We start from the raw sequence: 14,328 nt of genomic DNA on the forward strand, positions 1-14,328 counted from the left end.
GGTGAAGACAGTAAGGAGACCCTCCTAAAAAAGTGAATTTTAATATTTAATTTTTAAAGAACAGTTTTAGGTTCACAGCAAAATTGGAAGGAAGATGCAGCAATTTCCCTTATACTCCCCACATATGCATAACTTCCCCAGTTATCAACATCCTCCATCAGAGGCAGTACATTCCTCACAACTGATGAATCTATATCGACACATCATCATTACCCAAAGTCCATAGTTTACATTAGGTGCCGTACGAATAACTGGTGCTGTATATTCTACAGGTTTGTACAAATGTATAATGACTTGTGTTCACCATCATAGTATCTTACAGAGGATTTTCACAGCCCTAAAAATCTCTTGTGGATTTTTAGAGGAAAAAGCAACTTTTATGTGTTGCTGGAATAAGTGTTTGCTTTCCTTGTAAAGAAATCAGCAGGAATGAAGTCACTCATGGTGAAACATCATGATGGTATTCTGGAAAAGGTTGAAAAATAAGGTTTAAGGCACCAGGTGGGCAGGAAATGAGATTTGCATATCATGAGAATAGATTTGCATGGGAATGGATTGAGATGTCTTTCGGCAGCCCAGGGGAGAAAGGAGAAGATCCTCTTTAGACAATGACATGTATCAGTATCAGTAAAACTGGGTTGAGAAGATCATCCTGGTAACCGCTGTGACTGACTGCAAGATAGATGGTCTTCCGCAGCTCCAATCAAAGAGCTACTCGCTTTCCCCAGCACGTGCTTATACCCATCTCTCACCTTGGGGTACTGTGACCAATGAGTAGCAGGTTACTTCTTGAGATGCTCACTAATGTTTCCTCTTTACTTCCCCCTTGTTTTGGAAGCTTATGGTTTGTCTAAGCTGGAGGAACAGGCCTGCAGGCAATTTCCATGACGACATTTTACTTCCTAAAGTTAAGCCACTGAGCTATTTGTGGTCTATGTGAGCGGTCCGGGAGGGTAGGAGAAAGAAGAACTTTAGAAGGGGTGGGGACTGAGGAAAGGGGGGCGATCATTTTTGCAAATTCTGAGGGGCAGTGCTCACACTGCTGAGAAGTCTCGGAGGAGGTTTTGAGGCCTGCTGTTTCCTCCCAGCCCTATGAGCTGCAAAGTCAAGGAACTGGGAACAAGAACACACTACCTGCTAAAAACAAGAAATCCTTGGAGCTGCATTAGACACTTGGTCTTAGTATTACAGGAAAGGCTGAGCCCCCACCAAAAGGTAAATTTCTTACCTGGAAATTGGGGGCTGAGAGGGCTAGGTAAGATATAATTAAATAAGGATATGCATTGTTTCTTGCACACACTTCTCTTCACTGTCTGGGCAGAGTCCACGTCTCATTTCTCAGGCTGTCTTGCAAAGACTGATGGAAGAGGGGGCGGGGTGTACATCTCCCCATCAAACTAATGGGTGTCCCATCTCGTGCGCATCCCTGTGTCCACGAGGACTCCTAGGCGGGATGCTCGAAAGAGATGGCGTCTCAACCTTTCACTGTGAAAAAATGCTCCCAGGGCAAGAGAAATTCTGAACACTCCAGAAAGACAGCCCAAACCCCCGCAGTTTTGCTGTTAGACTCCGCCAGCCGGCAGGGCGGGACCGGGCCTGGGTAGGGAACCGCGCGCTTGCGCACTGTCGACACTGAAGCCAAGGGCCCTTAGCGAGGTGGGCGGGAGTTGCCCGGGCATCCGGGTCCCTCACCCCGCCCCCGCTGCATGAATGAGAGGCGCGGCGAGCGCCCCTCCCCCGCCGGGCCCGCCCCTCACCCGGGGCCGCCGAGCGCAGTCTGCAGCGGCCACCTCAGTAGCGCCGGTCCCGACGGACACTTGCCTCCCGCAGCCCTCAGCCCTCTGCCGGGCGCTGACGGTCCCGCACGCCAGCTGCCGCAGTAGCCGGCGCGCCCGAGTAAGTGAGCGAACGAGAACCAGGACGCCGAGGCCGCCGCCCCCGGGCTGGGTCTTGAGGGACGGGACGGGGCGGGTCCGGGTCCGGGATGCTGAGGAGATCGCGGGCCCGCGTCAACCTTCCCCATGCACTCTGGGGCGTCTCGGCGGGCTGGGCTGGGGGCGGAGGGCTGAGACAGTTGCCTCAGGCCGGGGAGGAACGCGAAGAAGTGTTCAGCGCGGCCCGGGGCCCGAACCGGGGGGTGGGGAATCCCGCACAAAGGGCGGCGTGGGGCTGTCACCCGGAGGTCACCCGGGGCAGGTTCGCGGGCCCCCTCACGCCGCGCGGGCCACAGCTCTGGCGTCGGGTCCCCGGGCGTGGGAGGCGGCGGGAATGAGCAGGTACGCGAGGAGGAGGATGTAGAGGCGGCTGCCTGGGTGCTGGCGGTGCGGACGCTCGGTGGGGGCGCGGCGTGGCAGTGTTTTCCCGGTCCCGACCCTCTCCCCCGCTTTCTTTGTGGTGCTCGGCTCGTGCCTGGTTGTCACAGTGTGCGTGGCAGTGGTCTGCCTCGAGACCTCTCTCCTTGGCTTACTCATTAATGAAAGTCATATGGTGGCCTCATCATGGGGGGAGGTGTGCTCCCACAGGCCAGAGAATTCAGGAGCCTCCTTTGTTTCTGGAGACCTGCTGGGGTGTATGTGAGAGAGACACCCTTGAAATGCGAGAATCCGAGATCCTCAAGAGGGGTATAAAGGGGAAGAGGGGGCTTAAAAAAAAAAAAAAAAAAAAAAAAAAGGAAAACAAAAACGTAACTTCACACCTTTACCCAGTTCTGTGATATTATTTTCAAACAGCAGTTTTCTGTTTCTGATTGAAAAACCGGTGGGTTTCGTTCATTGAAAATATACTTCTGTATTCTCGTCTAGCTGTATGTTTAGAGTACTTTGCTTTTGGGGTTTAGTTAATGGTAATAGATCTGTGTACATAGGAATACTCCCACACGCGGACACTGCTTTCTTGGCTCTAGTTCATTGATAATATGTCTTTATACTTGAGAACAAGTCTGTGGGAATACTCCAATATTTCTAGGACATTGTTTTCTGGAATCCCCAGTATAGGCAGATTTCATTCCTGTCTTCTTGTGTTAAGAAGGTGGTCCAGCAGGTTCTTTCCACATCCTTGCATTTTTTTTAAAGTTCCTAATGCTAATGCTTTGGCAAAGATTTTTATTGCTTATTACCCTGGCATGCGCCTTTCCTTTGATCTGAATTTTCCTGTATTCTGTTGTCTGGTTGTGCAGCCCAGCTCAATGGCTCCTCTTACAGGACTACTGGAAAACAGAACACCTTTTTTCATTGTCCTTTTCCCCAGAGAGAGAAGGAAGAAGCACTGCAGGTCCCATAGATATTGGCTGGGTAGGACTGCCTGTCTGACTTTGTTGTCGTGGTAAAGTTATGAGGAGTTACAGTTGATGTAGATCAATTAAAAGGAAGCCGTTGTATAGCACCATCGATTCCTTGCTATTTTTTAAACAGATTATTTAAATCTTAGAAGATACTTGATTTTTTTGGATGATTTTCAGTTTCTTTTTCACCCTTCTAATTTTGTGGAGTGATGGGAAAATTCATTTGCAAAAACACTTCCAAAATATTTTGTTATGACATTTTTAATTCAAAATAGGGGAGGTTTAAAAAAAATTAAGAGCTGGGCATAGTGACACAGTCTATAATCCCAGTGGCTCCAGAGGCTGAGGCAGGAGGATCACAATTTTATACCAGCCTCAGCAACTTAATGAGGCCCTGTCTCAAAATTTAAAATATTTTTTAAAAAGGGGAATTTATATTGGATGACAAATAGTTGGTTGTATTCAATTTTCTAAGATTGTTTGTTTGTTTATTTATTTATTAATTATCAGGGATTAAACTCAGGGCACTGACCACTGAGCCACATCCCCAGCCCTGTTTTGTGTTTTATTTAGAGACAGTCTCACTGAGTTGCTTAGCACTTCACTCTTCCTGAGACTGGCTTTGAACTCACGATCGTCCTGCTTCAGCCTCCAGAGCTACTGGGATTACATGCATGTGCCTGCCTGGCAAAATATTTTTTTTAGTTGTTGATGAATGTTTATTTTTTTTATACGCGGTGGGAGAATGGAACCCAGTGCCTCACACATGCTAAGCAAGTGCTCTACCCCAAGCTACAATCCCAGCCCTGTTGTTATTTATTTTTGAATCGTATTTTAGTTCCTAGTAGTTTGGGGTGCAAAATGAAATGAAAACCTCCACAACATCTGTGTATGTATATTCCCTCTGTTTAAAACATTTTCTTTTTAAATCAAAGGGAAATTTTCCACTGGTTGGATCAGGATCTGTTATTCTTGGTAAAATTCTTATGCAGTGCAAAAAAAATTTTTTTGTAAGAGTTAAAATTAGTAAAAGTTGACATTATTTTAATGAGAGAAGTTTGGGGTTTGTGGTGTTCTACTTAAATAAAATTTAAATATCAGTAAATTTAGCTTGGGCAAATTAACTTAAAAACTATGTCACTAATATTGAAGTAATTCCAATACATTTGTAAACTGCCTGACTTTCCTGCATAAGACATTTTTTAGGAGTACTTTTAAAACAAACTGTAAAGGGAAGTTTTAGATAAGCAGTATAACTGGAATTTTCACTGATAGCCTTGTATATAGTACTGCAATTTCATAGAACTTTAATTTTGCAAGAATGACCTAGCTATTTTTTTACATCAAAAAAGGAACCTTCACGAATTTACATGTCATCTTTGTGTAGGACCCATGCTAATCTTCTCTGTATTGTTCACAGTTTTAGTATATGTGCTACTGAAGCAAGCACAACAAAAGACCCTTAATACACCTGACCTTGTTATTCAGCATTCTGTTAATCAAAATCTTTACCAAGAGTCTAATGTTTCTGTAGTATAGTAATTGAAAAAAATTCTGAAGTGATTTATATAATATCAAAATAGATTAATTTATGTTAAATGTTGTTTTAGTAGTAAATGTATTATTTACATTCATTAGATTACTAATATTATTATATTAGTCATGGCGTAGTTGTATACATGGTGACTTTTTTTCCTTTTCTTTTTGGTACCAGGGATTGAACTCAGGGCCACTCAACCACTGAGCCACATCCCCAGACCTGTTTTGTATTTTATTTAGAGACAGGGTCTCACTGAGTTGCTTAGCACCTCCCTGTTGCTGAGGCTGGCTTTGAACTTGCAATCCTCCTGCCTCAGCCTCTGGAGCTGCTGGGATTACAGGCATGTGCCACCACGCCTTCCTTCATAGTGACTTTTTGTTAACCAAAACGGTTAAAAACTCCAACAGTGTCTGCTAACAAAAATAAAATGTTTGTCCATTAAGCATTATTAATAATTGTTTTTATTTTAAAATTAATAGTACTTTTATTGTAACATATTAGCTTGCATCTTATAAAATTATCTGTTTTAGACTGGGGAAATTATTTAAAAAATCAGCAATTTCACATGAGTCAGACTAACAGCTCTTTGCAGTTACTTTTGGTATTCCTTATTTATTTTGTTTTTAATTTTATACTACTATTCTTGGTGTTTTACCTTTGAGGGGAAAATGGACTTCTACTTTGGAAGTTGAGGACTCAGCTATCCTATATAACTGTACTTCATCCTCATTGGTATTGCACAGTTCCCAGTTAAATTCAGTATTAGTGTTTTTGTGGCTATGACTATGCCTATTATTCACAGATGAGCCATGTAGAGTACTATTATTTCATTTTGTTCTTGTACAACTTTTATTTCTTTTCAGTTAAGTAATTGCTTCTTTTGTTTTTCATGTGCTTAGTTGTGTTTGTATCAATCACTAATTCATCCTCCAACTATGACAAAACTGATTATCTTTCAGTATTTTAAAGGTAACCATCATGGTTTCATTTCATTTTACTGGAGATGGTTCTGCTGGAGCCCTCCCTTTCCAACTCTAGTTTGCACTGTTGTGCTCTCAGAAAGCACAGCTATCATCCTTGGAGTTCCCTTTGTCATCATCTTGGGAATTCCCTTTGCCATTCCCCCCCCCCCCCCCCCAGGATCTCCTATTTCTTGGCTCCTGTGTCTTCCTCATTCCTTAGTAACTTCCTGAGAAAGGGTACTTAGAAAGTCTGAAATTCCTTCCTGAGTTTAGAATTTGCATATCTAGAAATGCCTTCATCTTACCCTCACATTTTTTAAAATACTTTTTTAGTTGTGGATGGACATAATACCTTTATTTTATTTATTTTTATGTGGTGTTGAGGATCAAACCCAGTGCCTCATGCATGCAAGGAAAGTGCTCCACCACTGAGCCACAGTCCCCAGCCCTCACTTTTTTTTTTTTTTTTGTTTGTTCTATTTAGTTATACATGAGAACAGAATGCATTTTGATTCATTGTACACAAATGGAGTACAACTTTTCATTTCTCTGGTTATACACAATGTAGAGTCACACCATTTTGTAATCATACATGTACACAGGGTAATATTTGTTCTCATTCCACATCTTTCCTTCTCCCCTGCCCCTCCCCTCCCCTCATTTCCCTCTACAACAATCCAACCTTCCCCCATTCTTCCCTTACCTCCCCCTTTATGAATCAGCATTCACTTATCAGAGAAAACATTTGGCCTTTGGTTTTTGGGGATTGACTTATTTCACTTAACATGATATTCTCCAGCTCCATCCATTTACTTGCAAATGACATAATTTTATTCTTCTTTATGACTGATATTCCATTGTGTGTGTGTGTGTTTCACAGTTTCTTTATCCATTCATCTGTTGAAGGGCATCTAGGTTGGTTCCAAAATCTAGCTATTGTGAATTGAGCTGCTAAAAACATTGATGTGACTTCGTCAACTGTAGTATGATGATTTTAGGTCCTTTGGGTATAGACTGAGCAGTGGGTGGCTGGGTCAAATGGTGGGCCCATTCCAAGTTTTCTAAGGAATCTTCATACTGCTTTCCAGAGTGGTTGCACCTGTTTGCAATCCCACCTGCAGTGTATGAATATACTGTTTTCCTCACATCCTCGCAAAAATACTAATTGTTGCTTATATTCTTAATAATAGCTACTCTAATTGGAGTGAGATGAAATCTTAGTTACCCTGGTATTTGAGTGGTGGTCTGGTTCAGTGGTGAATTGTAGATTGAAAATTAATATCCCTCATTGAAGGCATTGTTACATTGTAGGTGTCCAGTGTTGCTATTGAGAAGTTCAGTGGCATCCTGATCCCTAATCCCTTTTTCTTCCCATTCTGGAAGATTTTAGGATCATCAGTTTATCTGTGCTATTCCTAACATTTCCTGATGTATCTTGGTATAGCTCTTTTTCTTTTCTTTTGCTTCTGGAATAGATTATATTTTCCAAGGTTATCTATATACATGTATACCATTTCACTGTCTTCCTCCTCATTCCTTCTTTACCTTATACTCTCTCATAATTCCTAACTCCTTGCATCATCAGCTCTTCAGGGATCTATCCATGTCAGCATACCCACATGCTCCCATGTTGCTCATCTTTAAAAAAAAAGTAACAACAAATTACAACCTTCCCTGTCTCCCATCCATCTCCTCCTGTTCACCTGTATAGTTACAGTCTCACATGAGAAGTGCATTTTTCCTCCATGTCTCATTTATAGTACCTATCACATTTGAAATCTATTGTTTACTGATCTTTTTTCACTTATGCCCCTGGAATGTCAGCTCCAGGAAGGCAAGGACCTTCATCTGTCCTATTATACTACCAAAGTGTGTCTCCTAGAGCAGACTGTTGGCTCAAACTACTCAATATATGGCAAAAGGGCACAACGGATCTTTTTTTTATTTTTTTTTTTTGACAGTGCTGGGGCTTGAACCCAGGGCTCTTTGTGCTTTGCCAAGCAAGCAATTCTACCGACTGAGCTATATCCCCAGCCCCCCACAACTGATATTTTAAACTAGTAAACCGCTCTTGCTTTTTTTATAAAATTTTCTAATAAAAAAATATTTTCAATTTTTTAAATTACCCACTTTTTGCTACACTTGGGAAAAAAGCCTAAGTAATATATCATGATTGAATTTTCCCTAGGTTCCATTTCAGTCTTTCCTACAATAGTTTAATATTGGCAGTTTTCTACTTGTATTCTAGCATCAGACTGCTTGGAGTTGAGTTCTAGCTATCTTACTTTTGACAAGTAACTAATGGCAGGTTTCTTAACCTGTTTCTTCATCGCTAAGATGGAAACAATGATGGTACCCACTTCATGTGCTTCTTCTGTGAGCCAAATGAGATAACATGTGAAATGACAAATTCAGTACTTGGAATGGCAGTGAACTCAGTGAAAAACAATTATTATTGCTGCCTCCTCCAATTTATAACATTTGACTATGACCCAGACTCTAATGTTTTTGTTCAGAATACTTGAGTCTCCTAGGATATTGACTGTGAATGTCACTCAGCTATTTTTGGTTTTATTTATTTATTTTTTCTGATTCCTTGCCTCTCTGTGCTGCAGATTATCCTGTGTGATTGGTTGGTAAAATGATCTACAGTTGGCAAATAAGCACCCTGTACCACTTCCAGCAGTTTGGGTCATTTGATAAATCATTTTGATCATTTAATAAAATACTTTTGTTTCAAGCCGTATCCTGTTCTTTGTTTATTTTGCTAGCTCAGAGGTGAAGTTCCTTCTTCATGTTTTTCCACATTCACTTTTCTTATTTCATATTTACTAAAACTTTCAAAACACCCAATATGTCATCAAACAGATTTTTTTAAGTAATTATAAGACACTGGTTTTTTCACATACTAGCTAGCTGGGAAGATTAATATAGGTAGCAATACAAAGTTCTACTTTGAGGGCCAATGAAGAATACAAGACAGGCTTTAAAAGTTCAGAGTGGAACTAGGTCCTGCCAGCCTTAAGGAATGCTTTATGCATGTTAAACGTTTACTTTATCTTATTACCTTTTTTTTTTTTTGTGTCTTTATTCTGAATGTTTGCTTAATAATCGTGGGATGTTTTAAGAAATCCATATACAAGCTAAAATTGAGAATAATTTTAGTTTTTAGACATCATTTCTAGAAGTAATTTAGCAGTTATCCTGCTTCTTTCTTTTTGTCTAGATAGGTAATAGGGACTCTTTGAATTATTTGAGCATTTCAGACCTCAGAGTATAGTGCTGGGTAAATTAAGGGTTCTTAAAGGAATGCCAGATGGTTTGAAAGAAATTGTTGAGCACTCAACTAGTGCTGTCCTTTGAAAGCCAGCTGGCTAAGCCTCTTCTGTGTTGGAGGTAGGAACTAGACACTTTGTTTCATGCCAGCTGGCACATGAATAGCTGGCCAGTGGCTTTACTTTTGGTTGGCCACTGTTGGGGAAGCCGCCTGTGGCCTCCATCTGCCCCTATGGATAGTCTGGCACCAGAGAGTTGCATCAGACCTCCATGGTGCTTGCTCTAAGGACTAGAGCCAGCCTGCAGTAGCAAGGGAAAGGAAGCTTCTTCTTAGATAGCATTACAAGTGAACCTCATGTTATTAATTGCTTTTGGAAAAGTTTAATGCAACTTGAATTTTTATGGATTCAGTGTTAAGTATATTAAGTTGCTTACAAATAAAGGTGAATGTTTTTTATATTCTAAGTAACTACCAGTTTACATGCTTTCAGATTTCCCGATTAACTTTCCTTTAAGGAGGTTTGCCTGTTCTTTTCATGGTCATCATCATCTTTTAAGGTTTTGGTCATTTGAAAGTAAAACTTTTCCTCATATCATATCATAAAACTTGCTCCTATATAAAGTATAGCTTCAATAAAGGCTAGTTTTAGGCCAAGTGTGGTGGTGTCATGCCTGTAATCCCAGCAGCTTGGGAAGCCGAGGCAGGAGGATTGCAAGTTCAAAGCCAGCCTCAGCAACAGGAAGGTGCTAAGCAACTCAGTGAGACCCTGTTTCTAAATAAAATACAAATAGGTTGGGGATTGTGACTCAGTGGTTGAGTGCCCCTGAGTCAATCCCCAATACCTACCCCCCAAAAAGAGCTAATTTTGTATGTTATCTTAAAATCTTTCACATTTTATCTGTTTTTCTTTATGTTTTCTTAGGTAGGTTCTTGTTTGTATTAGATACAGTTCTTCACTTTTAGCCAAACTTAATGTCATAGTAGTTGGAGAGTAAAAGAAATGCAAACATAGTCCTGCAAGTATTGTGAGCATCATTATGATGATATTGTCTATTCTCAAAATTAATGGTTTCACCACAGCCTATCTCTATACTTTATATTGCCTTAAAATTTTTTTTTTTTTTCTAGCTGGGCACAATAGTGCATGCCTATTATCCCAGTGACTTGAGAGGCTAAGACAAAAGGATTGCAAGCTTAAGGCCAGTTTCAGCAATAACCCTGTCTCAAAATAAAACAATGAAAAGGGCTGGGTATAAAACTCATTGGGGAGCACCCCCAGATTCTATCACTGGTCCCAAATTAAAAAAAAAATTTTCCCCCAAATTTGAAGATTAAATGGTTCTGCATTACCTATATTTGTTGTTTATCTAGCCAAACCAAAAAAAATTATGAACTGTCTGTATCTCTCTGATTCCCTCCCACATCTGAACATTTGAAATTATGCTCCGTGGTATAAACTTGCAGTAGAATCTAGATATCATATCCAAATAATATCTTGATCTTGAACTGAATAAGAGTTTAGCAGATAATGAAACATCAAGTTATGAGTTAATGTAGTTTGTGGGAAATGGGTGGGTAGGGAAATCAAAAGTATAGGCTCTCTTTCTTAGTATAAAAGAAATTGCAAAACTCCCCAAAAATGTATTGGAAATTTTATGCATTGCTATAGCTAACTTTTTACTCAGACTTGTTGATCTCTGAAAACAGGCTAGAAGGAGTTCTTGTGGTAGTGAGAAAGATTTTTTTAAAAATCAAAAAGCAATATATTAAGGCAATACTGAGAAATCATCTTTCACATTTGTTAACCTATACTGAAAACATTTCATGCCTGTAGCTTTACATGTATTTATTTACTCCTTACAACAATCATCAAAACATTATTGTGGATCATAAAACTAAAAATGTGCAACCATAACTAATGCATTTGACTAAAGTGTAGGATTTAGAGAAGTAGTGGAAAAAGAGGTTGAAAAACCTGGGCCAGTTCATAGGAGGACTGGACTATTGGGTTGATGATTTGTATTTAGTTTAGAGTTATCTACCCATGAGAACATATTATTAGAGTTTCTAACAGGTGCCTTCAGAGCTATTATAAAGCCCTTTGAAAAAAATATATAATTTTTATTATATTAAAAAAATATAATTTATATATATAATTTATATATATAAATATATAATTTTTTTCTACAGGAAGATTTTCAGAAGGGTTCATAACTCTTAAAAAAGATTAAGAAACACTGCTTTATTAAAGATGAAATGTTTTATGCTTCAAAAATGTTTCTAGAAGTCTGTTGGTTTTCTTTTTGGTTTACTTTGAACTACTTGAAAGAAAATTTGAAAATTGAGCTCCAGAGAACCTTAGTCAGCACTATCCGTGGAATACATCGTGAATGTTGCATAATAAAAGTTCAAGTACTATTTCAGGAGGGATATGAAGGAGGCCCTGGGTTCTTAGAAAAGTAAACAAATGATTACACAAAAAGAAAAACGCACCGCATTCAGTTCAGAATGCAGCTGTGACATCTGTTTTCTGTTTCTTCATTTTCTCTATTTCAATTCACTACCACCACCCATTTAGAACTTAATATATAAAAGCATGACCAGGTCTGAGGGGAGGGATGCACAGCTGCATCCTTAAAATTTTTTTAAATATATATTCTGTAAAAACTGCTTGTTCTTTACAGTTGTTTTTCAGTGAAATAACCTACTTCAGGAATAAAACAATACTTATTTTGTATAACTGGGTATATTATATAAGAAGAAAATGATATTTTCCATATACCCATTCCACTTCTACATAATTAGCCAACATGTATTTTAAAGCAAATTCTAGTATTTAGTGTTCTTCTCTACATATCTCTAAAAAATGAGGACATTTTCTTACAGAACCAAATGCCGTTCTCAAACCTAATAAAATTAACAGTTAATTCTTGGTATCATCTCACAGCTAGACCTGATTTAGCTTTGCCTGATTGACTTAAGAATCTTTTTTAGAGAATTATGGGATCCAGAGTCTACAGATAACATTGGTCATTTTGTCTCTTGTGTCTATTTTGATCTAGGGCAATTCCCCCCTCTTTTTTTTTTTTTTTTTTTTTTTGTCAGGAATTCATTTCAGGAACTGGGTCAGTTATCCTGTGAACCTTCTCACATTCATGATTTGTCACTTGCTTCATCATGGTGGTGGTTGTTGCTCCATTCCTTGTATTCCTATGAATGGAAGTTAACTGTAGAAGCTTGATTAAAGTCAAATTTAAGTTTGTTTGTCTGTTTTTGGCACCACTACATCACATCTTGAGGCTTGTTGTGTCTGGCTATCCCACCTCTAGTATTTCCAAAAGACCCCATTGATGGTCACATCAATACAGGTATTTTATCCATGGTAGCAAAATGATTTTTCTTGTTCTGTCATCTCTTCCACCTTTTTTAGCAAGAATTCTGTAAAGAAAACCTTTTCTTCATCAAGCGCTATTTGGTGTTACCCTGAAAATACAGTTTGTGTAAGAGACCACCATAGAACTTTATATTATTGTGTCATTGGTAAAAGATAACAAGCTTTAATCAGAAGAAAAGGAATTGAGTTCATTGAATTGAGGATTTAATCTTGTTTTAATGAGACATTGAAAAATTCTGAGTACTGTAGCAACATGTCAATGATTATTTTTCTGTTATTGAGATATGTACTCAGTACCTCTAGAAGTTAAAAGTGGAAATATATGAAAGCCTTTTATGAACTCAAATCAAACAGTGGAAAGGAAAGAATTAAATTAGGATAAAAAGTCAGGGGATTCCCAAAGTTAATTTGGCACAGCCCTCTTCCTTTAATGCAGCTGAATATCTGATCTTTTCATTTGTCAAACTAGAATCTCTGGCAGGGTATAAATATCACTAAGTTTCTAAATAGTCCTGAGTCTGGAATAAAGAAAAATGTATAAAGAAATAAATACTGCAAAAGGCATTGTTTTAAAATTTATTTTGTCAAGATAAACAGAAATAGTGATGATCATATTCAAGTATCTTTTTCTAGTCTGCTTCTTAAGCAAGATATTATTTTTAGAGAGTCGAACTTTTTTTGTTTTAATTGGTTATACATGAAGGTAGAATGCATTTTGACACATCATACACAAATGGAACATAACTTCTCATTCCTCTGGCTGTACATGGTGCTGAGTCACGTCAGTAGTATAATCATACATGTATATAGGGTAATGTCTGTCTCATTCTACCGTGCTTCCCATCCCTACTCCCCCACCCCTCCCCTTACTCCCCTCTGCACAATCCAAAGTTCCTTTATTCTTCCCTAAACACTCCCCCTGCCTGCCAACCTACCCCACTATGGATCAGCATCTGCTTAGCAGAGAAAAATTCATCATTTGGTTTTTGGGGATTGGGTTACTTCACTTAGCATGATATTCTCTATTCCATTCTTTCATCTGCAAATACCATAATTTCATTGTTTTTAAAGGTTTCTGTTGTGTATATGTACCACATTTTCTTTATCCATTCATCTGTTGAAGGGCATCCAGATTGGTTCCATAGTTTAGCTATTGTGAATTGAGCTGCTGTAAAATTGATGTAGCTGTCACATCCTCACCGTTTATTATTGCTTGTGTTCTTGATAATTGCCATTCTGACTGGAGTGAGATAAAATCTTAGAGTAGTTTTGATTTGCATTTCTGTAATTGCTAGAGATGATGAGCATTTCTTCATATATTTGTTGATTGATTGTATTTCTTCTGTGAAGTGTCTGCTCAGTTCCTTAGCCCATTTATTGATTGGTATTTGTGTTTTTGGTGTTAAGTTTTTTTAGTTCTTCTTCATATATCCTGGAGATTAGTGCTCTATCTGAGGTGCATGTGGTAAAGATTTTCTCCCATTCTCTAGGCTCTCTCTTCATGTTCTTGTTTCCTTTGCTAAGAAGAAGCTTTTTAGTTTGAATCCATCCCATTTATTGATTCTTAATTTTACTTCTTGCACTTCAGGAGTCTTGTTAAAGAAGTCAGATCCTAAGCTGACATATTGAAGATTTGGGCCTACTTTTTCTTCTATTAGATGCAAGATCTCTGGTCCAATTCCTAGGTCCTTAATTCACTTTGAGTTTTGTGCAGGGTGAGAGATAGGGTGTTAATTTCATTTTGCTGCATATGGATTTCCAGTTTTCCCAGAACCATTAGTTGAAAACACTGTCTTTTTTCCATTGTATGTTTTTGGTGTCTTTGTCTAGTATGAGATAACCATATTTACTGGGCTTGTCTATATGCCTTCTATT

At 38.9% G+C, this 14,328-nt stretch overlaps 1 protein-coding gene across 2 annotated transcripts in view; it reads left to right on the forward strand.

Moving 5' to 3' along the window:
- The first annotated feature begins 1,691 nt into the window (after positions 1–1,691).
- The window catches only part of RNF24 (ring finger protein 24), an 85,362-nt gene continuing 72,725 nt past the window's right edge, over positions 1,692–14,328 (forward strand). Inside the window, exon 1 of one of the 2 annotated variants that reach the window (XM_079127881.1) lies at positions 1,692–1,896. The gene's annotated coding sequence lies outside the window, so the exon portion shown is untranslated. The remainder of the gene's footprint in view (positions 1,897–14,328) is intronic. The other variant, XM_079127882.1, reaches the window with a different exon arrangement.

Source organism: Sciurus vulgaris, assembly GCF_902686455.1.
Source record: "Sciurus vulgaris genome assembly, chromosome: 2".
Lineage (NCBI taxonomy): Eukaryota > Metazoa > Chordata > Mammalia > Rodentia > Sciuridae > Sciurus > Sciurus vulgaris.